At 46.1% G+C, this 27,365-nt stretch overlaps 1 non-coding gene and 1 pseudogene across 1 annotated transcript; one reads left to right on the top strand and one right to left on the bottom strand.

Moving 5' to 3' along the window:
- Positions 1-1,151: 1,151 nt before the first annotated feature.
- On the bottom strand, positions 1,152-26,519 carry LOC147271611 (uncharacterized; annotated as a pseudogene).
- On the top strand, positions 15,278-15,349 carry trnam-cau (transfer RNA methionine (anticodon CAU)). The gene has a single exon. It is a non-coding gene; the product is annotated as a tRNA-Met (tRNA).
- Positions 26,520-27,365: the final 846 nt, after the last annotated feature.

The raw sequence follows: 27,365 nt of genomic DNA, 5'->3' as shown, positions 1-27,365 counted from the left end.
TTGGAGATCATCATTGGCAGCAGCAGCTGCTCAAGCAGAGGTGGAGGACTGAGTAGGTTTGCTACTGGGAGTCTGCTGCTGTAACTGGTAAAAGGTGTTCTCCTACCAGTCTACATGATCAGTGGAGTCGTTGCATCGAGTCTGTAACCTCAGGTGTTTAGGATCCCATCCTCGTCGCCATTAATTGTGGTCAAGTGGCCCTGCGTGGGGGGGTCGTCCGGCGGAGCAGTGAACAGAAAGGAGGCGTGGTCACTTTCTCAAACCTTACACACTTTATTCATGCATGAGAGAGAAGTTACAGCACTCATAGAGCATCAGAAGTTCTCTGGTGTTTCTGAGGAACAGTCAGCTATTGATCACCGTGGGGAGGGGACATACAGATTGGAGGTAGAGTCATGTCACATCCAAGGATTCTCAAAATCTCAAAATAGGCGCCCAGGTTGAGGTCAAATAGTTCAGATTATTAAAATTAACAAACGCAAACATCAATCTGCCAACCACAAAGTAAGTTTACAACTTTGAAACCTGGAGCATGAGGGTACACACTTCAGCTCCTGTGGTTTGACCCAAATATATTGTAACGTCCATGAATAAACATCCTATTCTGCATGAATAGCACTTTTACAACATGAGCAAACATTCTCTAAGGTTTTAACCGTCTCAGCTGTGACGCTCTTCCACATTCTGCCTGACGTTTGCAGAGAAACATAGAAACCAACAGGTCATCTTCAGCTCCACAAATCCTGAGTGTCATATATTTTCATGAGCTCTTTTCTTGATAACTCATCTGGAGGGCAGGGAGCTGTTCATTCCTCTGAGTTGGAAGCTCCTGAGTCCAGAGCTCTGTTCACTGACACCCCATTACTGGCCACTGCTTCCTCCTCATCCATCGTCACTTTGATTTTCAGCAGCCAACATCTCTTCCTTTCACCTCTAAAAACTTGTGCAAACGCACGCGCGCGCACACACACACACACACACACACACACACACACACACAGACTCCACTAATGATCACATCCCATTTTTCTCTTAGTTCAATTTCAGTTTATTTTTGCATTTTTTGTTAAATGAATTCTTCAGTTGGCCTTCAACATGCAACTCTCACTCTGGTTACGGCTTCAGAGCGACATTGTGACAAATGGTTTATTTCAAGGGTGTGTTCTCATGTGTGTTTTCAGGTATCTCTTATCTAAAAATCTTTTGCCACATACCGAGCAGGGGAATGGTTTCTCCTCAGTGTGCGTTCTTGTGTGTATTTTCAGATCTCCCTTTCTGGAAAATCTTTTGCCACAAACTGAGCAGGGGTATGGTTTCTCCCCTGTGTGCGTTCTCATGTGTCTTGTTAGTTGTCCTTTTTCTGAGAACCTTTTGCCACAGATAGGGCAGGGGACTGGTTTCTCCTCAGTGTGAATGTACATGTGTGTTTTCAGATGTCCTTTAAGTGAGAATGTTTTGCCACAAATAGAACAGGAAAATGGTTTCTCCCCAGTATGTGTTCTCATTCAGATTTTCAGATATGCCTTTTCTGAAAATCTTTTGCCACAAACTGAGCATGAGAACGGTTTCTCCCCAGTGTGTGTTCTCATGTGTTTATCCAAACTATTTTTGTAACTATAACCTTTACTTCATGTTGAGCACCTAAAGGGACGCTCATCCTTCCTGACTTCAGTCTCAGCTTCAGAAGAGTCTGACATCTGGTCTTCAGTCTGGGGTTGTACAAGTGGATCTGGATCTACCTTGCTGGCTGCTTCTGGTTCTGGTCCTCCACTCTCTTCTCCATCAGCTTCTGTTTTCAGAGGATGAACTGGGCTGCTGCTCAGAGACTCTTCTTTCAAGTTCTCCTCAGTTAGACTCTGGTGAAGCTGTGAGAACTGAGGTTTCTCTTCGTCTCCTTCACTCTTCACAGGGACCAGAGTGAAGGGGAACGTGGTGATATCAGCCTCCTCCTGTCCTTGAAGCTGCCCTCCCTCCTCACTGGTCCAGAGCTCCTCCCACTCCTCTTTAATGTGGGGGGGCTCTGGGTCCTGCAGCTCAGGGGGAACCTCTTCTTTAATCACCAGCAGCTGCTCCACATCTGCAGGACACAAACAGCAACATCAGAATCTCTTCATTTGACTCTGAAACAGTGGAGCAACAGACAGAAACAGAAATCAACTAAGATCTGTTATCACGTGACTTCAAACTGAACATACTTGAATGGCTGCAGATGTGTATGATGGTGTCTCATTGACTAATAAAAGTAGGGCTGCATTTCAAAATAAGAGAATATTAATAAAACTGTGCATGTTCAAATCAAGTGCTCCATTTCAGAAAAATAACAGAAAGGAGCCAAAGCTTGAGTTTCTCTTGTCCTGTCTCACATCTTGACTCAGTCTCAATCTCACAGAGAGGAAATCCCTCAACAGGTGAACCCTTGACTTCCTTCCCCTCTTGTGTTCTGCTCCTCCACTTCTTTGCTCACTGAGAGAATTGAGCTGACAGGATTTTAAACCTGGGCCTGAATGGAGTGGAGGGGTTCATTAGTGAGCCTGGAACGATCCTTAGTTTGATGAAGAGGAGGAGAAACCTGCCTGCAGTGGTTATGAGGAGCCAAAAAGGACCAAACACAAAGATACCATTTTTTGAGGCGGTGGTGTTCCAGGTCTCAGACTGAGACTCTGTATGCAGATGATGTTTCCTGTAAAACAGGATAATTAAGACAATCGGTGAGTCGCGTCTGCTCTGTTCAGCTTCTCCGTGAAGACTGGGAAGCAAACCGGCGTTCACCGGGAGAAGCAGCCCGCGACACTGCCCCCTGCTGGCGGAATGACAAAACTCTCCCATTTTACAAGGGACAGAAATAACATTAATAAATAATCAAAATAACATAAAATGTGACCGACATTTAATGAGCGTCACAGTGGCATAAACAGACAGACATCGCTATCGGTCGATGCTGCTGGGAGCGACACAACACCTTCTCCTGGTCTCCTGGTCAGTGTGGGGGGACTCACCTGCTCTGTCCAGCCTGACTCGGGGCTTCAGCACGGCATCGGACAGCAACCTCTGCCGGCGGTTCTCCCGCTCCTACTCCGCCACGGTTTCCTCCAGCAGAGCCACGATCTGCTCCGCGGCCGCCGCCAGCCGCTCGGTGAGCAGCGCTCTCAGCACCGGGACTCCAGCCGCTGAGTCTCCTTCTCCCAGCTGCAGCAGGAAGTCTTCAGCGGCGGCGAGGATCCGCTCCTGGACCGACACCCGCAGCAGCTGCGCGGCGCACATGTTGAGGTTCTACCGGCGCCACTCAGCCTTTAGGAGACAAAGACCGAGGCCTTCCGCTTCTTTTCTTCTTCGTCTTCTTCAAAACGAGCAGAGTCCAAGCTCTGTTCTCTGTGCCACTCCAGACTCGCTAACCTGGTAGCAGCGGTAGTGATGAGTGGAGTGATCCAGGATTTCGGTTTGAAAAGCGCGTATTGATGACGTATTTAGTGACGTCCAAAGCCTCGCCGACCGGAAGTGGCCACGTGACGGATTCAGGACCTGGTTCTCCGGCTTGGCGTGAGATTCTAAACCACTAAAGCCTGATTTATGCTTCTGCGTCGCGTCGACGCAAACCCCAACAAAATCCTGCCTCCGTGTCGCGTAAACGCGTGGTGACGTCAACGTCGAGGACTGTGATTGGTCCGCTCAGAACGTCATTTCCGGTTCAGTCGCAGCACAACAACACCGCCATTTTCAAAGTTTCTGTGGTGAAAGCTTCAAGAAAAAATGGACCAAGCTGAAGAAAGGATTATTGGCGGCACTACAAAGACTGACAAATGGCCAACAATTGTTGTCTGTGACCGGAAGAAAACCAAGGAATCCGACAAGAGCCCCGTAAACAATACAAAGACAAAGCCACACCCCCTAGCGGCTTGGCGGTGAATTGCAGAGCAACGCGTTCCCTCGACGCAGAATAAACCAGGCTTTTCAGTCTCACCTGTGTTACGCCCCGTGCCAGATAAGGACCCCCATCGGGCTGTGCCACTCTGGAGGGAGCGCGTATCACAGTCAGTCAGCGGAACCATGCGGATCCGGGCCGGAGCTGTGGGAAGGAGCGCCAATTGTATCGGGTTGTTGTTTTCTGGACTGCAGCAGAACAGGAGCAGCCGGGACTGGAATGTAGAAGTAGGTTATCTTGAAGTTGACTCAGTTATGGTGAACGATATTGTGGTTCAACACTTTAATGAGCTTTAAGGCAAACATATTTCATCAGGAAACAACGCCGGAATTGGACGGATTTCAGCGGCACACAACAACGTATCCGATACACCTCATTGGAAACCTGGTGGTCTAAGACTAAGAAACACCAGTCACCATGAAGAAAGGAACTTTTAGCTGAGTACTCATGTTCTTTTCTGCAGGTTGAATGTGGCATTTGTTGGACAGAAGCGTCTCATCTCAACAAAAGCACCTCTTCAGTGCTGAGGCATGATGGGGCCAGGCATGAGAATGAAGTCCCAGATCCACCAGGATGAACTCAGGTATACAGCCACTCTCCAACTGACTCACAGTTGCTTCATTGATCATTAATTCCTCTTCATTTCTTCTCTCCTTCATCTTGAACCATCCAGCTTCCAGGAAGCAGATGCTGGATGAGGCTCTGCTGAATTTCATCCTGAAGGACTGCCAGCCCCTCAGCACTGTTGAGAGGGAAGGGTTCAGGGAACTGGTTCAGGTCCTTGAGCCTCATACGTTTGCCAACCAGAAAGGTTTGTGTGGAAATGATCTAAAGCAGTCGTTGATATCTCCAGTTTATTTCATCTCTAATTTCAATGTATTGATTTACTCTGGGTGTCATTTTCAGACCATCAAACAAACGGTGGCCAAAAAGTACCAGGAGGAACGGGAAGGAGTGAAAAAGGAAGTCCAGCTGCCATGTGGACATCTGTGGACATGGAGGCTCCCTTGGCTCTGACCTGTCACTGCATTCGTGAGAATGAATGTGTTGGGAGTGCAAGACTTTCCACAAAGTCACCCTGCTGACAGTTTGGCCCCAGCCCAAAGAGGCATGATGGAGGACTGGGCCATCACCAACAAAGTCAAGTGTCTTGTGAGCGACGCAGCACCAAACATGACAGCATCCACTAGACAGCTCCAAATTCACCACTCAGTCTGCACTGCACATCGTCTGAATCTAGGAGTCAGAAAATCCTGTGATCAGATCCCCACTTCCATCATCAGACACAAAGCCAGGAGCACTGTCACATCCTTCAGATCAGCACTACAGCCAAGGAGAAGCTGGCTCAGGTGCAGCAACAGATGGGAGGGCCAACCCTGAAACTCATCAGTGAGGTGCCAACACGCTGGAACAGCACACACAGCTGTCAGGGCTGCATGGTGAGAGGGAACCAGTGTGGGAACCTCTGGCCTCTCTAAGACAGATTTGACTCCACTGACAGCTGAGGAGTTCACCACCATAGGAGAAGCACTTCTAGTAAACAGAGGTCATTCTAGTAGCCTGGTCCCTCTGTGGTTGAGCTATAATTTTAGGAAATATGGTCATTATTCAATGGTGACATCTCTCTGCTGAATAATGTAGAACTGAACTGATTCACTGGACCTTCTTTTTACAAACAGCAGCATGCAGCAGCTGTCCTGAGTGGAAAACTGCACATTTCTGTTGGTGAGAGTTAATCAAGTGATGGACTTTGTCTCTCAACAGAAGCTGTGTGGAAAAACCCTGCAGCTACGAGCGCTTCAGATTCTGAGAGTGATTCTTACGCCATTGGCTGGTTTAACCTGGCGTCTGACCGTGGAGGTGGCCGAGAGGAGCGTGACATGGCTGCACAGGTAAATCAACTAAAGCAGTGTTAGTCTTTGGCAGCAGGCCAGGCCGACAAATGCGAATGTCTCTGACTGACTGACTGATGAAGTTGGACCATTGGTCAGCCACAATGATGCATGACCACAAATAGTGGCCTGGGTCTTTATGAAGCTCACATTCCTGTCAGGATCATTTTGAGTTCATTAGTAACTCTTACTACATGACTGTCAGCATCATTTTGAGTTCATTAGTAACTCTTACTACATTACTGTCAGCATCACTGAGTTTATTAGCAACTATCACGACATCACTGTCAGCATCATTTTGAGGTTAGGAGCAACTCTCACTACATCACTGTAGGATCATTTCTTAGGTTAGTAGCAACTCTCCTTAAGTCACTGTCGCATCATTTCTTAGGTTAGTAGCAACTCTCACGACATTCCTGTGGTATCATTTTGAGGTTTTTAGCAACTCTCACCACATCACTGTAGCATCATTTTGAGTTTAGTAGCAACTCTCACGACATTCCTGTGGTATCATTTTGAGGTTTTTAGCAACTCTCGCTACATCACTGTCAGCATCATTTTGAGCATAGTAGCAACTCTCACTACATCACTGTAGCATCATGTCTTAGGTGAGAAGCAACTCTCACTACATCACTTTCACATCATTTTGAGATTAGTAGCAACTCTTACAACATCACTGTTGCATCATTTCTTAGGTTCGTAGCAACTCTCATTACTTCACTTTTGCATCATTTTGAGGTTAGAAGCAACTCTCATTACATCACTGTTGTATCATTTTGAGGTCATTAGCAACTCTTCCTACATCTCTGTAGCATTTTTTTGAGGTTATTAGCAAGTCTTACGACATCACTCTCAGCATCATTTTGAGATCATTAGTAACTTTAATTACATCACTGTTGCATGATTTTGAGGTTAGTAGCAACTCTTACTACATGACTGTCACCATTACTTTGAGGTTGTTTGAAACACTTTCTACATTACTTTAAGCATCACTGAGTTTATTAGCAACTATCACTACATTACTGTTAGCATCATTTTGAGTTCATTAGCAACTATCACTACATGACTTTTAGCATCATTTTCAGTTCATTAGCAATTCTTACGAAATCACTGTCGCATTATTTTGAGGTTCGTAGCAACTCTTACTACATTACTGTTGCATTATTTTAAGGTTCGTATTAACTCTTTCTACATGACTGTCAGCATCAATTTGAGGTTGTTCGAAAAACTAACAACATTAATGTAAGCATCACTGAGTTTAATAGCAACTATCACTCCATTACTGTTAGCATCATTTTGAGATCATTAGCAATTCTTCTGACATCACTGTCGCATTATGTTGAGGTTATTAGAAACTCTTACTACATTACTGTTGCATTATTTTAAGGTTTGTATTAACTCTTACTACATGACTGTCAGCATCACTTTGAGGTTGTTCGAAACACTTACTACATTACTATAAGCATCACTGAGTTTAGTAGCAAATATCACTACATTACTATTAGCATCATTTTGAGTTTATTAGCAACTCTTCCTACATTACTGTCAGCATCATTTTTTATTTCATTAACAATTCTTCCTACATCACTGTAGCATTATTTTGAGGTTAGTAGCAACTCTTACTACATGACTGTTAGCATCACTTTGAGGTTGTTCGAAACACTTACTACATTAATGTAAGCATCACTGAGTTTATTAGCAACTATCACTACATTACTGTTAGCATCATTGTGAGTTCAATCGCAATACTTACGACATCACTGTCAGCATCATTCTGAGGTTATTAGCAACTCTTACTACATGACTGTCAGAATCACTTTGAGGTTATTAGCAACTATCACTACATTACTGTTAGCATCATTTTGAGTTCATTAGCAGCTCTTACTACATTACTGTCAGCATCATTTTGAAGTTATTAACAATTCTTTCTACATCACTGTCGCATCATTTTCAGATCATTAGCAATTCTTCCGACATCACTGTCACATTATATTGAGGTTCGTAGCAACTCTTACTACATTACTGTTAGCATCATTTTGAGGTTATTAGCAGCTCTTACTACATTACTGTCAGCATCATTTTGAGTTCATTTGCAATTCTTACGACATCACTGTAGCATTATTTTGAGGTTCGTAGTGTGGCAAGGCGAGCAGTGGGGAACAGTTGCCAACAACGCCACCTGGGGGCTTTCACCCCAGATTATAAACAAAATTTAAAAATGACCAGGCTTCCACTTGGACAAAGGCACACAGTTCGAGAGACACAACAGGACAGTACAGTGATTTCCAATTATAAAAATACTTTTATTAGAAAAATAGTTGAAAATGAGCAACAGACTAAATGAATATCAATGAAAAGAAGTGCAAGAGGAATTATCAAAAGGAAAAGGGGACAGGGCTTACCACGACAGCGGTAACGAAAAGGAGAGGGATCCAAAAAAAACTACACTGCAAAAGAAAAAGAAAGAAAAGAACACCAAAGAAAAGAACACCATTAAAAACATGAAATCAAGGCAACCCTCACACACGAACTAAATATCACTACCACAAATAACCCAACAGAAACTGTTTTAAATCCAAGTGATCAAAATGGGGAGCAAAAGGCAATAATAATAATAATAATAATAATAATAATAATAATAATAATAATAATAATAAGGGTTCTAAACAATAAATCAAATGTAACCCACAAAAACTAACAGTAATAATTCAAAGAAAGAAATAACAAATAGAAAAGGAATAAACTCAAGTAATTAAGGAAATGTCTTCCCCTCTAATTAAAACCAGTCTCCAAGGGGGATGGCTCAGCGCCGATGAGGGTCGGGATGCCCTCTCTTGGCCCACGTTGAGGCTCTTATAAAGGCCGTAGTGCACGGCTTTAACCGCCGTTACTGGGATCAGAGCCGTTATGAGCCGAATCAGCAAGAATCCAGACTGAAGAAGAGGAGAAGAGAAGAACCAAAACAGCAGCGAGGCTCACAGCAGCAACTGACAGCTGCGCACTGCAAAATAAACAAGTTAACCTAATTAAAATGTGGATGAAGGGCATTACAAAATAACAAAAGCTAAGAATAAACATTTCCTACCGGAGAGCAGAATCGTGGCGTCAGACGAGGCAGGAGGAGGAAGCCCGCAGCCCAGACTACACAAACGATGGCCAGGAGAGGATAATCAGAACACCACAGATCATCGGCAGCTTGATATGAAAGGCAGACAACTACGCGTCTTACCCACAGAAAGCGCACCACGCACACACCGGCCCAAGGGAGACAGCCCAGCTCCCAGTAACACCACACCGCTGGACGGAGCAAAACCAGAGTGAACAGGGGGCCCATGACACTGAATAATGGAGCAGAGCAAGCATGCATACCTTTGTTTGTAACCGCTCTGCTGACCAGCGAGACGCCACCACGCACGGCTGTCGGCTCCGTAAAGGAGGGAGAGGAAGTGGAAAGGACGGAGAAGGGTCGGACCAGGTCTACTGCTAGGTGACCACTCACTATCGTCTGCCACACTGCCCCTCACGGTGGGGAGTGTTGCGCCATCCTGACACAACACTGACACACACACACACACACACACACACACACACACACACACACACACACACACACACACACACACACACACACTCCCAGTCACTAACCCATATTGTCATCACTTAAACCCCCACTGGAGTATTGAAAGACATTCCACATGTTGGTCAACCAGAGAAGCTCCAACTGGTGAAGGTCATCCAACCCTGCATGAAGGTCAACCTCCATCATCTGCTGCTCATTAGCAGGGACTTAGCTCCAATGGTAGAGTGCTAGCTTAGCATGTGAGAGGTAGAGGGATCCATGCCCTCCTTCTCAGAATACTTCAGCTTGTTCTGTTGATCAGAGGAGCTGCTGGGTGATGAATGCTGATGTTTGTCCACTGCTGTGATAAAGTGTCCCCTGTTACTGAGATGAGGATGAACACCTGCTCAGTTCAAAGCTGCAATCAAACCAGGGACTCTGAACCTCCCACATAGTGAAGGAGTTTGTCCTGCAGGTTGATGGACGCTTTGAAATTCCTTCAACATTGATTACTTTCCTGTGTCCTGCTGAGTCAGCATCCAGAACCTGGTCAAGAGGAGGCTGAGAGCTCAGGAGGTGATGTGATGGCTGGTTGGACAACTCAGCAGCCAGAGCTTCCAGTCTGAGACCCCAGCTCCACACCATGGAGAGCCTCCTGGATGATGTCCTCAAGCAGCGTCCCTGTTTGTCTCCTGGCTGCAGCTGGACGCCCTCTCAGCTGTGAGAGTCCAGCAGTGTTGCTCTCTGTCCATCTGATGTCCGTCCTCTCCTGTGTTCGTCCGTTGAGGAGAAGGGAGACGGATTTCTCTTCCTCTCTTCTCTCCAGACGACCTTCTTTGTGTGTCAAACTACTTTGCTCTGCTCAAAGATCAAACTGATCCAGTGGCTCCAGGTGCCTCCACCTCTCTGGACTCAATTCTGACTTTGATCTGTGTCTGTCCAGTTTGTCCTGAGTGGATCCAACAGTTTCCCATGGGTGACTCTGTCATGGTCTCTCTCCTGCTGTCTCCAACTCTCAAGAGTGCTTCTCCTGGTTTCTCCCCATCGTCCCTGTTGCTAGGCAGAGCACTGGTGAGGACTGAGGCCAGTGATGTCATCACCTCCAGCTGAGACCTGCCAGGTGGTCCTGCTTCATTCAACTCTGCTGCCTCTGCCACTGCCCTGACTGGTGAGGCTGACAGCAGGTTCTCTCTCATCTAAACTCTCTGTTTACAATGGAGGCTGAAATCCTTGTGATTGGTGGTTCAATCATCAGGTCTGTTGAACTCCCAGGTGCCATCACCTGCTGTCTTCCTGGTGCCAAAGTTATGGACATTATTGAACGTCTCCAGGACTCATCGACCTCCACCCCTCCTGCAGGTTTTCCCAGTCTCTGTGTGGGTTCTCTCTGGTACTCCAGCTTCCTCCCACAGTCCAAAGACATCAAGAGGGTAGTGGTTACCTGGACACTCTAAATGACTGTGAGTGTGAATGGTTGTCTGTCTGTGTGTGTTGGTCCTGGGATGGACTGGTGACCCATCAAGGGTGAACCCCCTCCTCACCTGATGTCAGCTGTGATAGGCTCCACCCCCATGAACCATTGCAGACAATCAGTATAGAAATGGAAACTTAGCTGCTATGTTGAATCACTAAAACCTTCTGAAGTCTACTTTTGCTTCAGTGGAAAAGTAGAATGTTATTAACTCTCCCAATGGTTTGAATTCTGACTTCCACCTCTTTTTAACAGATCCACATTTCTAAACAACCAGGTTTATTTGGCTCCTTTCTTTTAGCAGAGGATGGTTTTGATCCATCAACCTCTGGGTTCTGGGCCCAGCTCTCTTCCTCTGCTCCTCTCTGCTCTACCATTTATTAAACAGGCCTTGATTTAGTATTATTTCTTTCTTTTATTATTATTATTAATTATTTTATTGACTTCACACTGATAACCAGGAGGTAACGTGGTAGTCAGAGCAGCGGTGCTCAGGTCTGTGGACTCAGAGGAGGACTATGTCTGGATCTTTTCTTTTGATGTCCTGCTGTCTGCTCTTTGCTTTTGGAGCTTCCTTCAACAACTACCAGGCCTCCTGGGTACTGTAGGAAACATGGTCAAGTTCTTCTGACTTCTCCAGGAACGTCCTGCTCACATTGGTCTGTCTTCATTTTGACTCCTCCCACTGCCACAATGACCAGCCTTTATACTCTTGGTGACTGGGGCCCTGGTTGCTGCAGGCCTCAACACCAGCCTGTGGTTGTGAGCAGGGCAGAAATGAACTGACAGTATCTCCCATGCAGGACCTGGGGCAGCGCCTGGTGCCAGCTGGCCAACGTCCTGGAGTTCATTCAGCCTGGAGAACCAGGTGCTGGTTCCTTCTTTTACCAGGCAGGAACGGGCAGCAGATCCAAGATCAGTAGGTGTGGACGGAAAAATGAAGAAAAAGTAAAAACGAGAAAAAGCAGTTTGGTTTGGAGTGCATTCCTGCCTGATGTTCTTTAATGGTACAACTCTCCTTCAAGTGTGGGGAAAACAGCAAAAAGAATAAAACACTTGACATTGAGAGAACAAAGACTTCTAAGATCAAACACAAAACTCTGAGATCAAAGGTTGAAGGTTGAAGTTCCCCAAGGTTCAGTTTTAGCTCAGACCCTCTTCAAGGTGGAACCAGCAGAAGAGCTCAGTAGAGACAACTGGACAGCAGCAGGACAGAACAGAGGCTCTCCACAATGGCAGGAGACAGGAAACAGGTTTGGACCATCTGGGCTTCTGTCCACTTTGATGTTTTTCAAACATTGAAGGAAATTGTAAAAATCAACATTGTGGGAAACGTTGGTTTGCCAGTGTGTTTACATCAAGATTTATATTTGAGTGTCTTTGCTCATCTGTTCCAGAAGCTTCTTCTAGAGTTGACCCTGGATGAGTGGAGGGACCTTTTTGATCATCAGGACTGGTTTTTGATGGCCTGATGGTGCATCAGTGTCTTCATGGTCCTCCTCCACCTGCAGGGGTTCCAGGACTGTTGTGGTGTTTATTGGAACTGCAGGGGGGAGCCCTCAGACCTGGAGAGGAAGTCCTGACACCAGCAGACCCCTCACCACCTGCAGCCTTTTTCCAGCTCCACCAAACCCACCATTCACTGCCTCCTCATCATCTGGGCATCAAAAGCAGCTCAGACCTGCTGCAGCTCAGAGACCTCAGCCATTTTTAGGATGTCTCCATGATTCTCCTTCACAGGATTTTCATTCAGAAACAAGAGAACTGTCAAAGACCACAACAGTTTTCAGCTTGCTGCTAAACAGTACTTCAACTACCATTCCACTGTGTAATGGCAGTGACTGATGTGTACTATATGCAGTACTAATCAAGTACAGCCCTGACTGATACTTTATCTCCAGTGATAGGAAGGATAAGAATGTTGAAATGGACCCAGCAGGAAGAGAATCTCAAGTCATGGCAACTTTACTGAGCAGCACTCAGTTAAGTTCAGGAAACACCAGACATTTTTACCACCTGTCAATGAAGTAGTCAGTAAAATAAATACCGTAAATCACCAATTAACAGCCTGGTGTCAAAGTGCCGCCAGGTCTCATTTGATGGCCGAGGGTCCGACCTCATTTTGTAAAATAGACGCCTGTCTCAAATAAACGCCAGGCTTGTTTAAACACCTGGGGGCCATTATTTGAGATCAATGTTATATTAACCTGGTTTCATGTAAGATTTTGCAATTTTTTTTAACTTACTATCAATCCATGCGTGGGCTCCATGGTGGTGCAGTGGTCAGCACTGTGGCCTCACAGCAAAAAGGTTCAGGTTTCGAGTCCTGGCTCAGGCGCGGGATCTTTCTGTGTGGAGTTTGCATGTTCTCCCTGTACCTGCGTGGGTTCAGACAGCTGACGTGTTATCACCTTGTAGATCTGCTATTTTGGCCGCATGAGACTGTCGTGGAAGTGGAAGGATACGGGCCTCAAGTTGTCACGCCCCTTTCCTTACTAATAAAGTGTTCTTGTGTAAAGTGTTCTCTGGACAATCTTGATATTTGCACTACTGTTCTTTAAAGTACTACAGTATATTGTTATACCTTGTATAATAATAATAATGACCCAGTGCTGGCCAGTGCCAAAATAAAAGCCTGTTACCAATCGACACCTGGTCTCTTTTCAACACACGGGGTCCACATCGACTTTGGAAAAATAAAATAAATAAAAAATAAAAATAAACGCCTACTAACTACTAACTGGTCATTTACGGTACGACACTAAACAGTGGTTGAGGGAGAGCAAAGCTGGAAATAAGACATTACTGCAAGGGCAATAAATCTAAAACAAGTTTGTGAGTTCTTTCAGGGTGAAGGTCTGGATTGAGTTTAGTTTCAAATAAAGATTAAGATTCAGTTGGTTAAGATTAAGATTAAGATTAAGGTTAGGCTGCACATAGAATGAAGCTGATCGAATGTTCTCATAAGAATAGCTGGGCACACCTGAGTGTGTTTACATGCAGACTTCCTCTTGTGACAACTGATGTCATTGGAAACCATCTTGAGGACATTTTGAGAAAGTTCAATCATTCAGCTGCAGTTACAGTGACTTACAACACTGCAACAAAAAACACCCTCCACAAACACTCTTGTCCAACTTTTGTGCCCAAATTTTCTCCTCATGAGGCATCAAATCACTACAAAAACAGCCATTAAGTTGATCTGGTTGGCACTGGTATTTTTTCTTGCTGCAGCTCATTTCCAGCTCTTAACAAGAACTCAGGAGTGATTCAGGAGAAGAGTTTCAGAACAGCCAAGGTTGGGGACTGGAATTTTGAAGTTTCACCTGGAACCAGACAACCTTGGGGGGTAAACAGTCCTGCCAAGTGACATCACTGACATGACTGGATGACTTCAGTCACGTGACTGGATGACTTCAGTCACGTGACTGGATGACCTGAATGAATAAGAAATCAAATATAAAAATGCTTTATTTTAAGATCTAGAATATCTTGTGAATATCTGGAGCTTCATTCCAGCAGCAGACCTCCTCAGGTGATGACTTCATATTTGACATGTTTACCATTCAATGAGACTCATTGTCAGTCCATTGAAATCTACTGGTGTTCCTGGTGAGTTGATTTAACAACATGAGCTGACAGAATCTACGTTCAGGTAGGAATCACCACATCCAGGGGTCTGGACCTTTGAGCAGGCAGAGCCATCAAAGTAGCAGACTAAGCTAGAAGACATTAGCATTGAGAAGAAACTGATACCTGAGCCTACTTTTGGGTCTGGTCAAGTGATGACACAATAATATGACATCATTGTCAGACTGACACCTGCTCAACACTGACCAAACACCACCCTATTGCATTGTGGGAAGTTTCTGCTTGGCTTGTGTCCATCAATACACACAAAGAAATTTGTCTCATGCTGCCGTGACCTGGATTCGAACCGGGGTTGCTACGGCCACAACACAGAGTACTAACCACTATACGATCACGGCCTCCTCAACAGCAGCTTGAGCTTCTATGTCTTTGTCTCATTGAGTGTTAGGGCGAACAGCTGTTGAACAGCTGAGGCGCGACTGCGGCGGCCCCTGAGGCAGGAGACGAGCCAGGCCCCGTTCAGAAGGTGGTGGATATTATTCTTGGTGTTTTTAGGGCATGTTTCGGCCTGTCAAATCCTGATCGGGGCCAGTTTGGTTGTGTTGTCTGCAGCTCCTGGAGCGCTCAGCGGGAGCGAGTCCGATCATTATAAAGGTGGGTCAAACAATTTAGGTTTAGACGAAGGACGGCACGGGCAGAGCAGACGCAGGTCTTCATTCCACCCACAGAGCTGTAGAGCATGGATCATGTCAAGGACTAAATGAGGGGAAAGAGAGCAGGAGAGCAGGGCAGAGACAAAGACAGAGAATGCTCTTCTACAACAAGGACTGTTCAGTCAATGGTAGAGCAGAGTGGCGCAGCGGAAGCGTGCTGGGCCCATAACCCAGAGGTCGATGGATCGAAACCATCCTCTGCTAAAAGAACAAAATAAAATTAACCTTAGAAATGTGTGTCTGTTAAAAAGAGGTTCATAAGGATTCTTTCTTCCTCCACAATCACCAACCATTGTGAGAGTTAACAACAGTCTACTTTCTGACTGAAGCAAAAGTAGACTTCAAAAGGTTTTTCTGATTCACCATAGCAGCTAAATTTCCATTTCCTGAACAGGACAGGTTAAAAAAAAAGGGAATGTCATGACTTCCTCTGTATGTTAGAATATGAACGACTAAAAATGTTCATGCCCAGTTTAAAGTTAGAATTAAACTGAAAATACCAAAATCTCCCCTCTTCAATCCTGTCACTCAGTGTTGTAAACTGTTTCAAACAAATTCTACTGTTCAACAGTTCAAGTGTTTCTAATGAAGCTGAATGTTCTCCTCTACTTTCCTCCATTGTTTTTCTTTCATGTCCTCCTGAGATCAAAGACAGAATTCTAGGTACAAATAAATATACTATCAAAGCCCCCTGATGACATCATCATCAATTCTGACTTTGATCTGGAGGCTCTTGCTTTAATCTTGGCTTTGATCTGACTAATGTTTCCTGACAGGTTGCTGTTTCCACTCCAGAGCAACCAGTAGTTGATCCTATCAGACCAGTCTGATGAACGAAGCTTTTCACTGTCAGTGGAATCACTGGGAGAAGAAACTCCTCCTGTCAGATGAAGGCTTCACAGTGTTGAGGAGGGTTTGTTCAGATGATTCTGGAAGAATAAATCCAAACCTCATCATTGAACATGAACATTAATCACTGATGACTGTTTTAACTGAACCTACTGGATACTGTGGTGCCTGATGAGGAGACAACTTGGGTACAAAGTTGAAGAAGAGGGTTTTTGGAGAGGAGATTTAGATGAGATGGTTTCCAAATCAAATCGGTTGTCACAAGGGAAAGTCTGCATGGAAACACACACAAACACACACACAAACACACACACACACACACACACACACACACACACACACACACACACAGTCCTACTGACTAACCCATGTTTTTCTTCACTTAAACCACCACTGGAGTATTGAAAGAGATTGCATGAGACACCATCAACTTAAATTAAAAACCCCTGACTGCCTTTAATTCCCTCCTGGCTGCAGGAAATTAGACAGACTAGCCCATAGCGGGGCTGCACGGTGGTGCAGTGGTCAGCACTGTGCCCTCACAGCAAGAAGGTTCCGGGTTCGAGTCCTGGCTCGGGCGCGGGATCTTTCTGTGTGGAGTCTCCATGTTCTCCCCGTGCCTGCGTGCGTCCTCTCTGATACTCCAGCTTCCTCCCACAGTCCAAAGACATGCAATTTGGGGACGAGGCTGATTGATACTCTAAAATGACCGTAGGTGTGAGTGTGAATGGTTGTTCGTCTCTGTGTGTTGGCCCTGCGATGGACTGGCGACCTGTCCAGGGTGAACACCACCTCTCGCCTGTAGATGCTGGGATAGGCTCCAGCCCCCCCGCGACCCTTACTAGTAAGGAATAAGCAGAAGATGACGATGGATGGCCCATAGAGTGGAGGTGAGACCACAACCATTCTCGACAATCAATATTTACATCAAACCAGCACCATCTCAACAACTTAACCTGACTAAATATATACATGATTCCAGACTACGACACCAAATCAATAATACATCCACATGCATTATCATTCAATGAACCTCGCCTGTGATTGTACCCCCTCCCCCATCAGGGAGCAAAGGTTTGCACCTACAGCTTTTAAGGAGATTCCTTGGGCTTCTCTCCCCTTTTGGCTCCACCCCCTTTAAGGAAACCACCAGGAAGAGGTGAGGACTGACCGTGACGACTGAAACTGCCACATTTACATGAGACAAACTTGATCAACACAAAATACCAGGCCTTGCACAGTGATTACCACTGACTGACACTGGGGTCTTCATTTTCCACAGGCAGGATGGCCGGTCCCCCTGTGCTTCCCAGGTCCCTCCCTGGAACACATGGCAGAGAAAATGTTTCACATGTTTGCTGATTCAATAAACCTCACCATTAACATGTGTGTGTGCCTCTAATTTACATAAACTGTTAATACCAAGACAAATGCTACCTTCAATTAATCATTTATGTCATGGAACCCTTGGTCTCTATTACATTGGTCAACCAGAGAAGCTTCAACTGGTGACGCTCATTCAACCATGATGAAGGTCAACCTGCATTATCTGCTGTGCTTCTTTACAGGGGAATTAGCTCAAATGGTAGAGCACTAACTTAGCATGTGAGAGGTAGAGGGATCGATGCCCTCATTCTCCAGAATACTTTAGCTTGTTCTGTTGATCAGAGGAGCTGCTGGGTGATGAATGCTGATGTTTGTCCACTGCTGTGATAAAGTGTCCCCCTGTTACTGAGATGACGATGAACACCTCCTCAGGTCAAAGCTGCAATGAAGTCAAGTCATCACACTGTAAAGCACCAAATAACAAAAGTTACACTTTACAAGTAGAACAGGTCCAGTTCAACACTCCTTAAATGAATTTACACCCAACTATTCTTCATGAGCAAGCACATCCTAGCTTAGGCCCAACTTTTCTTGGCGCTCTCCCAGATGCTTGGGAGCTGCTGGGGGAGCGCTAGTTGGGCCTAAGCTAGGAGCAAAGCTAAGGTGGTCCGCACCAGCTAGTGAGGGCTGGCTAGCTCTTGCAGCTTTTGGTGCAGAGCCGCTGCAGGTCCAATGCAACATCGCTAAGCCTCACCTCCAACACAACAAGAAAACTACATTTAACACACTTATCAGTATCACTAAAGGAGGCAGAGGAGGAACAAAACATGTGGCACTCTGAGCAGGAGAGAGGAGAACAAGAGGGAGAAGCCATCATTAGCTTAGCGTGTTTACAAGGCAGAAAGACTGTTGCTACAAGAATGATGGTCTTTTAAACTTCAGCCAAATAAAGCATTTAGGTATTAATTTTTGGTGGGTAATTAGTCAACGAAATAAGGAATTAGCAGGGAGGATCACACTTTAGCTAGCACAATGAAGCACGGCTCTACGTTCAGCAACACAGAAAAAGGAGTTGAGGTCACAGGCTTCCTGCAACCAAGGTCAAAAATCCAGGACGGACGAAGGGGAGGACGACAAAGACAAAGACAAAGACACAAGAAACAGAGATAATAACCTTAAACTCCATAACAACCATAACACATATTGCCCACACACACACATACACACACACACACACACACAAACACACACATTTTGTGAAACAACTCAGGAGACATCAGGTGTTTTACTCAGAGGGATTCATTCATGATAAATGAGCATGGAGGAGACCCAGTAATCATCAACACAAGCGTCACATGAGCAGGTCACCACCCACTTTTATTGATTGGTTCTTGTAAGAATCACTCCTAACGCCATCAGGAGGTCATTTTTTGTCCTGCCCTGTCTCAACTGTTGGAGCACAACTACAGCCTGAACTCTGCCACTACCTTATCCCTCCCTAACAACCTCATACAGACCCACTATCTGGACTAGCCTGACCCCCCTGACCCTCATCAGTCACTCGTAGTGCCTCACACTGGAGGGAATAGGAGTGTCTGTGAGCTCTGACTGTTGGGATGGACATCCATGTGATGAAGAGCTGTTTTAAACAGGGAATCATTTGACCTCTTGACCTGTGTGGGCCGGTACAGAGGGACGATTCCATCATGAACAATAATATTACTAAACAAATGGGTCTTAAGCTTCTTTCGAAAGGTGTCCACAGCGTCCTCATGTCCAGTGGGAGACCGTTCCAGAGTTGCAACCTGGAAGGTTCACTCTCCTTCAGTGAGGCTGAATCCCTGTGGTCAGGGAGGATAAGGGACCCCACAGGTGTCACTAAAGTGCTTTAGACTGCAAAGCACTCAGCTAATCAAGCTGGGATCAACTGCTGTGGTGATCAAGGTATCATCATATATAACAAACAAAGAAAACAAAGTTGAGGAAAAGCACACAAAGAAAAAACTATGAACATAAACAGAGCATCTTCTACACCAGATGTCACACAGCTCAGTAGACCTCTGGTTTGACCCGCAGCAGGTCCAGTCTCCAGGGTGCCCCCATCATTCTGCTTTTCAGTCGCAGGACATGCAGCAGAATCCCGTCGCTTCTCTGCAGAAGAACATATGAGAGCGTCTGCTTGCTCTTCTCTGGCTGGACGTAGGGGAGAGTCTGTTTGCTCTTCTCTGGCTGGACGTAGGGGAGAGTCTGTTTGCTCTTCTCTGGCTGGACGTAGGGGAGAGTCTGTTTGCTCTTCTCTGGCTGGACGTATGGGAGAGTCTGCTTGCTCTTCTCTGGCTGGACGTAGGGGAGAGTCTGCTTGCTCTTCTCTGGCTGGACGTAGGGGAGAGTCTGCTTGCTCTTCTCTGGCTGGACGTAGTGGAGAGTCTGCTTGCTCTTCTCTGGCTGGACGTAGGGGAGAGTCTGCTTGCTCTTCTCTGGCTGGACGTAGGGGAGTGTCTGTTTGCTCTTCAGAAGTTTGCTGGACCTTCGCTTGAAGGTCATGATTTTCCTCTTTCAAACAGATTTTTAAATCATGAAGATTTCGCAGGATTTCCCAATGAGCACTGTTCCTTTTCTTCTTTTGTTCTCACTGCACATAGAAGACTCTGAACTTCACCGTTCAGACTGTCACTCTTTGTGGGGTCCTGGTCCTTCCTTGATTCAAGGTGGGCCAACTCTGCAGTGAAGGTCTCTGTCTCCTGAGATGCAGTAGAAACTCGTCTCCTCAAACATCCATTTTCTGCCTCTCTCTCCTCACTCTGGGACCTCAGCTGTTCAAGAGTCGTCTTCTTCTCAGTGAGTTCTTCTCTCATTTTGTTCTTCTCTGCCTGGATGGAGTTGAGCTCACACTTAAGGTCACACTTCTCCTTGTAAACCATCTTCACCTCAAGCTGAAGATTGTGGACTTGTGTGTTCAGGTCTCTGATCTGAGTCTGGTTCTCCTCCCTCACAGATTCAAGGTTGCCCACCATGGCAGACATGTTCTCTACCAGCTGATATGCAATAATCTTCTCTTGTCCAAGACTAGAAACCTGTCCCCACAAATTCTGGTTTTCTGTCCATCTCTTGTCACACAGAGACTGAAGCTGATCAAGTGCACTTTTCTTCTCAGTCAGGTCTTCCTCAAGACATTTCATCTCCACCTGTTCACTCTCCCTCAGAGACTGAACCTGGGTCAGCTCTTTTCTGAGCTCATTGTTCTCTCCATCAACCTTCCTCCCCTCACACTGAAGACTGTGGACTGTTGCGTTCAGATCTTCTATCTGAGTCTGGTTCTTGTCCTGGACCGTTTTGAGGTTGGCCACCACAGCAGTGAGGTTCTGGAGCTCCTGGATTGCTCTTTTATTCTCATGTTCAAGAGTAGAAACTTGTTCCCTCAAATTCTGGTTTTCTGCCTGTGTGTTGTCACACAGAGACTGAAGCTGCTCAAGTGCAGCTTTCTTCTCAGTCAGGTCCTCCTGCTCTGTCAGCCTTAGAGATGGAGGAGCAGGATCACATTGACCAGGATCATTCAGTGGATAAATCCAGCTCCTACTGAGATCCACCAGATCTCTGAATGCTCCAACTATACAATCCAATGGAGTCATAGCCTTCTGTCCTGGGTTGATCTGAAGATCTTGAGCCAGACTAAATCTCCTGGAACTGTCAAGTCTTTAAAGACCAAAACTGCCCCATAAATGTGGAGTCTGGATTCTTTTCTAGAATGAGAAGGCAATGACAGTCCTGCAGAGTGACATCACTGACATGACTGGATGACTTCAGTCACATGACTGAAGGACAGTGTAGATACCAATGTAGAGGTTGGGGAAATAGTCTCTGAGAATCCAGCTTGAACCCACGCCCTCCTTGTTCTTCAAAAACCCAAACAGCGACCATCAGTCTCCCTCCAATCCTGTACTTGGGTTCAGTGTTGCTGTTCCATTTTGCAGCAGTAGGTGTCGCTGTGATACCGGGTTCAGTTCAAGAGTCCCAACTCCAGCTCATGTTGGTGACCTCAGTGGCAGGTAAAATGGTGCTTCAGTGGATCATGTGATCAACTCATGTGTGTCCTCACTGCTCCACAGGTCTGTCAAATGTTCTGTAAAATAGTTGGACCCAGCAGATCTGCTAGATTAGGAGTTGATGGAGTCGTTGCAGATACCAGGGTCCAAAGTCCAGCTTGAACCTGGTTTGTGCAGTTCTTTGTCAAGCTAGCAGCCATTCTTTTCACTGCCAAGCTAAAGTGACTTCTGTCAACAAAGGTCAACATACAAAAGGATATTTCTACTGGCAGTTCAAGATTTTGATCAAACTCCTTTTTCAGAGCTGGAACCTTCCTCTTGTTTCAGCTTTCTGTTCCCATCTCTATGGTAACGGTCAGTTTTGACCCACGTCTTCAATCAGCTGTCAAATAAACTAAAACAATTTTCTATCCTCCAAGTTGTTTCCATCTCTTGGTGACCTTGTTAGGCTTCCTTATCCATGGAAATATTGGTTTGAATATTTAGTTGTGGGCCTCTGGACCTTTTTTTAGTCACTAAACCCTCGATTTCAGTTAAAAAAATGGTAAAATGAACCTCAAGAAAATCCTAGAAATAAACCAAAGGTTGTTGTGTTTCCTGACCGTTACTGAGGGTGTTAGAACACATCTCTGACATGGACTGGTTTGATTTAGTATTCATTTTAATATCATTAACTATTGGAACATCCATGGTGTTATGGGTCAGTTTAGACCCTCACATATTTACTTCAATAAAAGGTAAAAAAGTCTCTTTTTCATCAACAGAACTTTAATACAAACACAAAATGAAAAGCAGAACAAGCCAGAACCCAAAATATGGATTTGGAAGGGCAACAAACAACAACCAGTCAAGCAAACCAAACCAACAGAAACCACTTCCTGGTTCAAAACCAGTAAAAAACAAAAACAGAGGAAAAGTCTCTGTGTGTAAGAACATGCATGTGTGTGTGTGTGTGTGTGTGTGTGTGTGTGTGTGTGTGTGTGTGTGTGTGAGTGTGTGTGTGTCAAATACTGACCCACTTCTTTTGCCAACATGAGCCCACAGTGGTGGTGTCTCCAAAGAGGTGGAGCTCTGTCCTTTCACCTGCTAGGTTCCAGCAGGCAGCTCAGGTCTAGTTTTCTTCACTGAGCCACCATGATGAGTTTCCTCTGAGAAGTTCTTGTCCAATGTCCCCAGTCTGAGACCCCAGCTCCACCCCATGGACAGCCTCCTGGATGATGTCCTCAAGCAGCATCCCTGTTTGTCTCCTGGCTGCAGCTGGATGCCCTCACAACCCTTAGACAGAGACAACCAGCACTGGCATCATTTTAATGCCACTGTTCAACAGTGAATGTGCTGGTTTCCTGTTTTTAGGAGCTGATGGGAGCTGCACAGAGAAGCTCTTTGAGACAGGAACCATTCAGAGCTCCACCCTGCTTCTTCCAGCAGGATCCACAGATCCACCAACACACCAGCTGCCTGATGTCCATCCCATCCATCCATTGTCTTCTGCTTATTCCTTATGTTAAGGGTCGCGGGGGGGGGGGGGGGGGGCTGGAGCCTATGCCAGTATCTTCAGGCGAGAGGCAGGGTTCACCCTGGACAGGTCACCAGTCCATCACAGGTCCAACACATAGAGACAGACAACCATTCGCTCTCACAGTCACACCTACAGTCAATTTAGAGTCTGGATTAACCTGGTCCCTCTTGATGTCTTTGGACTGTGGAGGAAGCTGGAGTACCAGAGAGAACCCACACAGGAACAGGAGAACATGGAGACTCACACAGAGAGATCCTGTGCTGGAGCCGGGACTGGAACCAGGAACCTTCTTGCTGTGAGGAGACAGTGCTGACCACTGCACCACCGTGCAGCCCTGGATGGAACACATTCCCATGAAAATGCTGCTTTTATTGTGAGGCTTGGCCTCCAAATCAGTCCACACATTCAACTCTGATGTCATCAGATCAGAAGGTGGCAGTGTTGTGTCTGTTTGTGTGTCTCTGGTTCCTCTTCCTGCCTCTGCTGTCTTCTTTCAGGTCTTCTTGATGGTCCGGCTTCTTCTCCTGCATTGAGGGGTTGCTCTCACAGAGTGGAAGCCTTGTAAACCTGGTGATTCCAAGATGGCTGCTGCGTTCATTCCTCGTTACTGTTATGGTGTTGATTCACGACACGCCCACATTGTTGTGCTGATTAAAGAAAAAGGTTATGTTTCCATCCAAGTGTCCTGCATAACTCTCAGCTAGAAACTTAACATAAGAGGTAACTTGGTGTGCAGAGTAGAAAATACTTGAAGTGGGAAGACTGACAATACTTCAATATGTGAGCCTGTGTACTTGAGCTTTGGCCTTGTGTCAGTGTCAGGAACCAATCAGAGCAGCCCCCTCCTGACTAAACAGCTCTACTCATCAAGCCCCTGACCCCAGACTCTTCTTGGTGAACTGATCAGAGATCAGATTAGTAGAGAAGCAGTGACACAAAGGGAAACTTCCTCATTCCTGAACGCAGCTTCATCAAACAGAGCAATGCTAACTGTTCACCTGCAGTGTTGTTCAAGAGGGGTGGAGAGAGCAGGGAGGAAGAGAGGTGGAGAGAAGAGCACGGGGTCTCCATCCAGGGATCTGCTGTTATTTTCTCAGCCCCCCTCCTCCCTTCCTTCCTGCTCACACACTTTGTCACGTGGACACGTGTTATTTGTAAATGGAAAGCTGCCAGAGTTCAACAGGGCTGAGTTTTCTCTCCAGTTTGACGGCCAAATTTGGTCAAATAATTGGAGATGAAGAGGAAGAGAGCTTTGTATCGTCCACGTTTGTGAGGAAGATCTTTTCATGCCATCACTGAGGAATCGCTCTCTTGATTTCTTTTGTTTTTGAAAGAAAGATATGGTCAGTTCCAAAAATTGGATCATTGTGATTGACAGGACCAGGCTCAGACACAGGACAGAAGCAGGGTTCACGGCAAGGGACGTTGATGTTCTTGTACTCCGAGCAGAGAAACCAAACGGCTGCAAACGTATCCACTAAATCTAGACTATCAGATAAAACTTTCAAAAACTCTCAGAGGCCGAAGAACACAAGACAGGCACGGCTGCATTAACAAGGTAGAGGCTGTGGCAGGAACTGTGGATCAACGGGCTGGAGTGAGCACACAAGGACGAGACAGGAGTGAAGGGTGGATGAGGCGTCATAAAGCCTGTGGACGCCATGACACTGTGTTACTGTCACTGAATACTGACACCTGCTGGACTGTAAACTTCCCTGCAGGCTTGACAGACTGAACTGACACTGATTTGATGACCCGTGAACACAATGAGATCATTGAAGTCTTTGTGTTCATACTGGATCGTTCCATGTCTTTGAACAATGGGACCATGATGTGAAAGTCTCAGTGAAAGTGATGGGAATGAGGACGCTTTGATTTTACAATTTTTATTAAAAAAAAGTTTTACCAACATTTTCAAATCAAGTCTGTTGGGTTTCTTGAAGCGATTTCTCCTGCCGTGGAGCTCCAACAGACGCGCGAACCAGCGGGAGGAAACCACGGCGTTTCACTGCTTTACATTTAGAATCTCACGCCAAGCCGGAGAAGCAGGTCCTGAATCAGTCACGTGGTCACTGCTGGCTGAAGAGGCTTTGGACGTCAACACATACGTCATCAATACGCGCTTCACAAAACGACAAGAAGACGCGGGAAGCTTTGAACACAACAAGGAAAGAAGGAGAAGTCCGTGAACCCCCGGCCTCGGTCTTTGTCTCCTGAAGGCTGAGTGGCGCCGGTAGAACCTCAACATGTGCGCCGCGCAGCTGCTGCGGGTGTCGGTCCAGGAGCGGATCCTCGCCGCCGCTGAAGACTTCCTGCTGCAGCTGGGAGAAGGAGACTCAGCGGCTGGAGTCCCGGTGCTGAGAGCGCTGCTCACCGAGCGGCTGGCGGCGGCCGCGGAGCAGATCGTGGCTCTGCTGGAGGAAACTGTGGCGGAGTACGAGCGGGAGAACCGCCGGCAGAGGTTGCTGCTCGATGCTGTGCTGAAGCCCTGAGTCAGGCTGGACAGAGCAGGTGAGTCCCCCAGGGACCTGCTGGGCCCCTCATTCCTCGGTCCTGTTAAGAAGCCCTGCCTTAACAATCAGTAGCAGCGTGTTACCATTGAACTGAACCACAACAACACCTCGCCTGAATGACGTTCACACTGGATCACCAACTGCTGCTAACTTGTGGACCAGAATGTGAACCAGGCTCCTGCTGCATTGTTACCAACATAAAGGGAAGTTTTAGGAGCTCAGGAAACAAAGTCGACCTAAAACAATTGTTTTATTTCCTGTTGTTACTGATTTAATTTAAAACCTCCAAAGAAATGCATAAAACATGACAATTAACACCTCAACATCAAAACAGTCAGCACACACACACACACAAACACACACACACACACACACACACACACACACACGCGTGTCAGCAGTCTCTCTGTCTCCTGCAGCAAGTCACATGATATCCAAATGAGTCCCGTCAGAATGAACCAATGTTACAGCAGCTTTAGGGGACAAAATCCAAAGGCAAACCTCCTGCAGACACCAGTGAAGCTCTGTTGTTTCATTTCAATGCAGTTTCAGTCCAGATCAGTGAGTCCAGAGCTGCTAGCTTGACAGCTAAACACGGAGCATCACAACACTCAGCAGGACCCTGGCTGGAGTCGTTCTGCCAGCTTGAAGTGACGTCACTCATGCAGCTCTTTGAGTGTCTCACTGGTTCAGACCTCCAGTGCTCCAACATGAACAGGAACCTTGAAGACCATCAACCATTCATCAACAGTACAGAACAATGAGAAGAGTTTCCACTTCAGGCCATCACACTGTTACTACTACAATATTACAGTATTAGAGGTTTAGAAAGTTCACCAAATTAAGAGTAAAATGATATCATAGGCATTGACTCAGCTGTGGAATAACCATGAATTCTGCTCGCTATCAAGAAATCCTGGCAAAGAATGTTGGGCCATCAGTTCAAGACCTCCAGCTGAAGCGTACCTGGGTTCTGCAGCAAGACAACGATCTGAAGCACACCAGCAAGTCCACATCTCAAAAGACTAAAAAAGAACAAAATGAGGGTTTTGGTGTGGCCTCGTCAAAGTCCTGACCTGAACCCTATTGAGATGCTGTAGCAGGACCTTAAAAAGGCTGTTCATGCCCGAAAACCATCCAATCTGATTGATCTTAAACAATTTTGCACAGAAGAGTGGGCCAAAATCCCACCACAGCGATGTGAAAGACTCATCGCCTCTTATCGCTCACGCTTGACTGCAGTTATTGCTGCAAAAGGTGGTTCAACCAGCTGTTAGGGTCAGGGGGGCAATCACTTATTCACATGGGCCTTCGGAGGCTCAGATGTTTTTTACCTTATTAAATGTCATTGGCACCAAAAACTGCATTTTGTGTTTTCTTGTGTTTTATCTTTGTAAAATATTTAGGTTTGCTGGATCTGAAATGGATGAGCCTGACAAATGTGCAAGAAATGTCAGAAATTGGTTAGTGGGCAAATACTTTTGTACAGCACTGTAACTCTCATTCTCCTGCAGGGTCTCATTATAGAAATTAACTGATTAATCAACTGGCAGATATGATGGGAACTATGACCTTTGACCTGGGTGACACAACATTGATCCAAGCATCTGAAGCCAGCGTTTCTGTTCCCAGTTTGCTGACTGGTCGTCAGTAGCAGGATGTCTCTTTTCATTGAGTTGATTTCTGTTTCTGTCTGTTGCTCCGCTGTTTCAGAGTCAAATGAAGAGATTTCTGATGTTGCTGTTTGTGTCCTGCAGATGTGGAGCAGCTGCTGGTGATTAAAGAAGAGGTTCCCCCTGAGCTGCAGGACCCAGAGCCCCCCCACATTAAAGAGGAGTGGGAGGAGCTCTGGACCAGTGAGGAGGGAGGGCAGCTTCAAGGGCAGGAGGAGGCTGATATCACCACGTTCCCCTTCACTCTGGTCCCTGTGAAGAGTGAAGGGGACGAAGAGAAAACTCAGTTCCCACAGC

This window comes from Aulostomus chinensis, chromosome 1 (genome assembly GCF_037954235.1).
Source record: "Aulostomus chinensis isolate RoL2024-O1b breed Wild chromosome 1, RoL_Achi_v1.0, whole genome shotgun sequence".
NCBI lineage: Eukaryota > Metazoa > Chordata > Actinopteri > Syngnathiformes > Aulostomidae > Aulostomus > Aulostomus chinensis.
The sequence above is the reverse complement of the archived record's forward strand: the minus strand, read 5'-3'. Positions and strand labels throughout refer to the sequence as shown.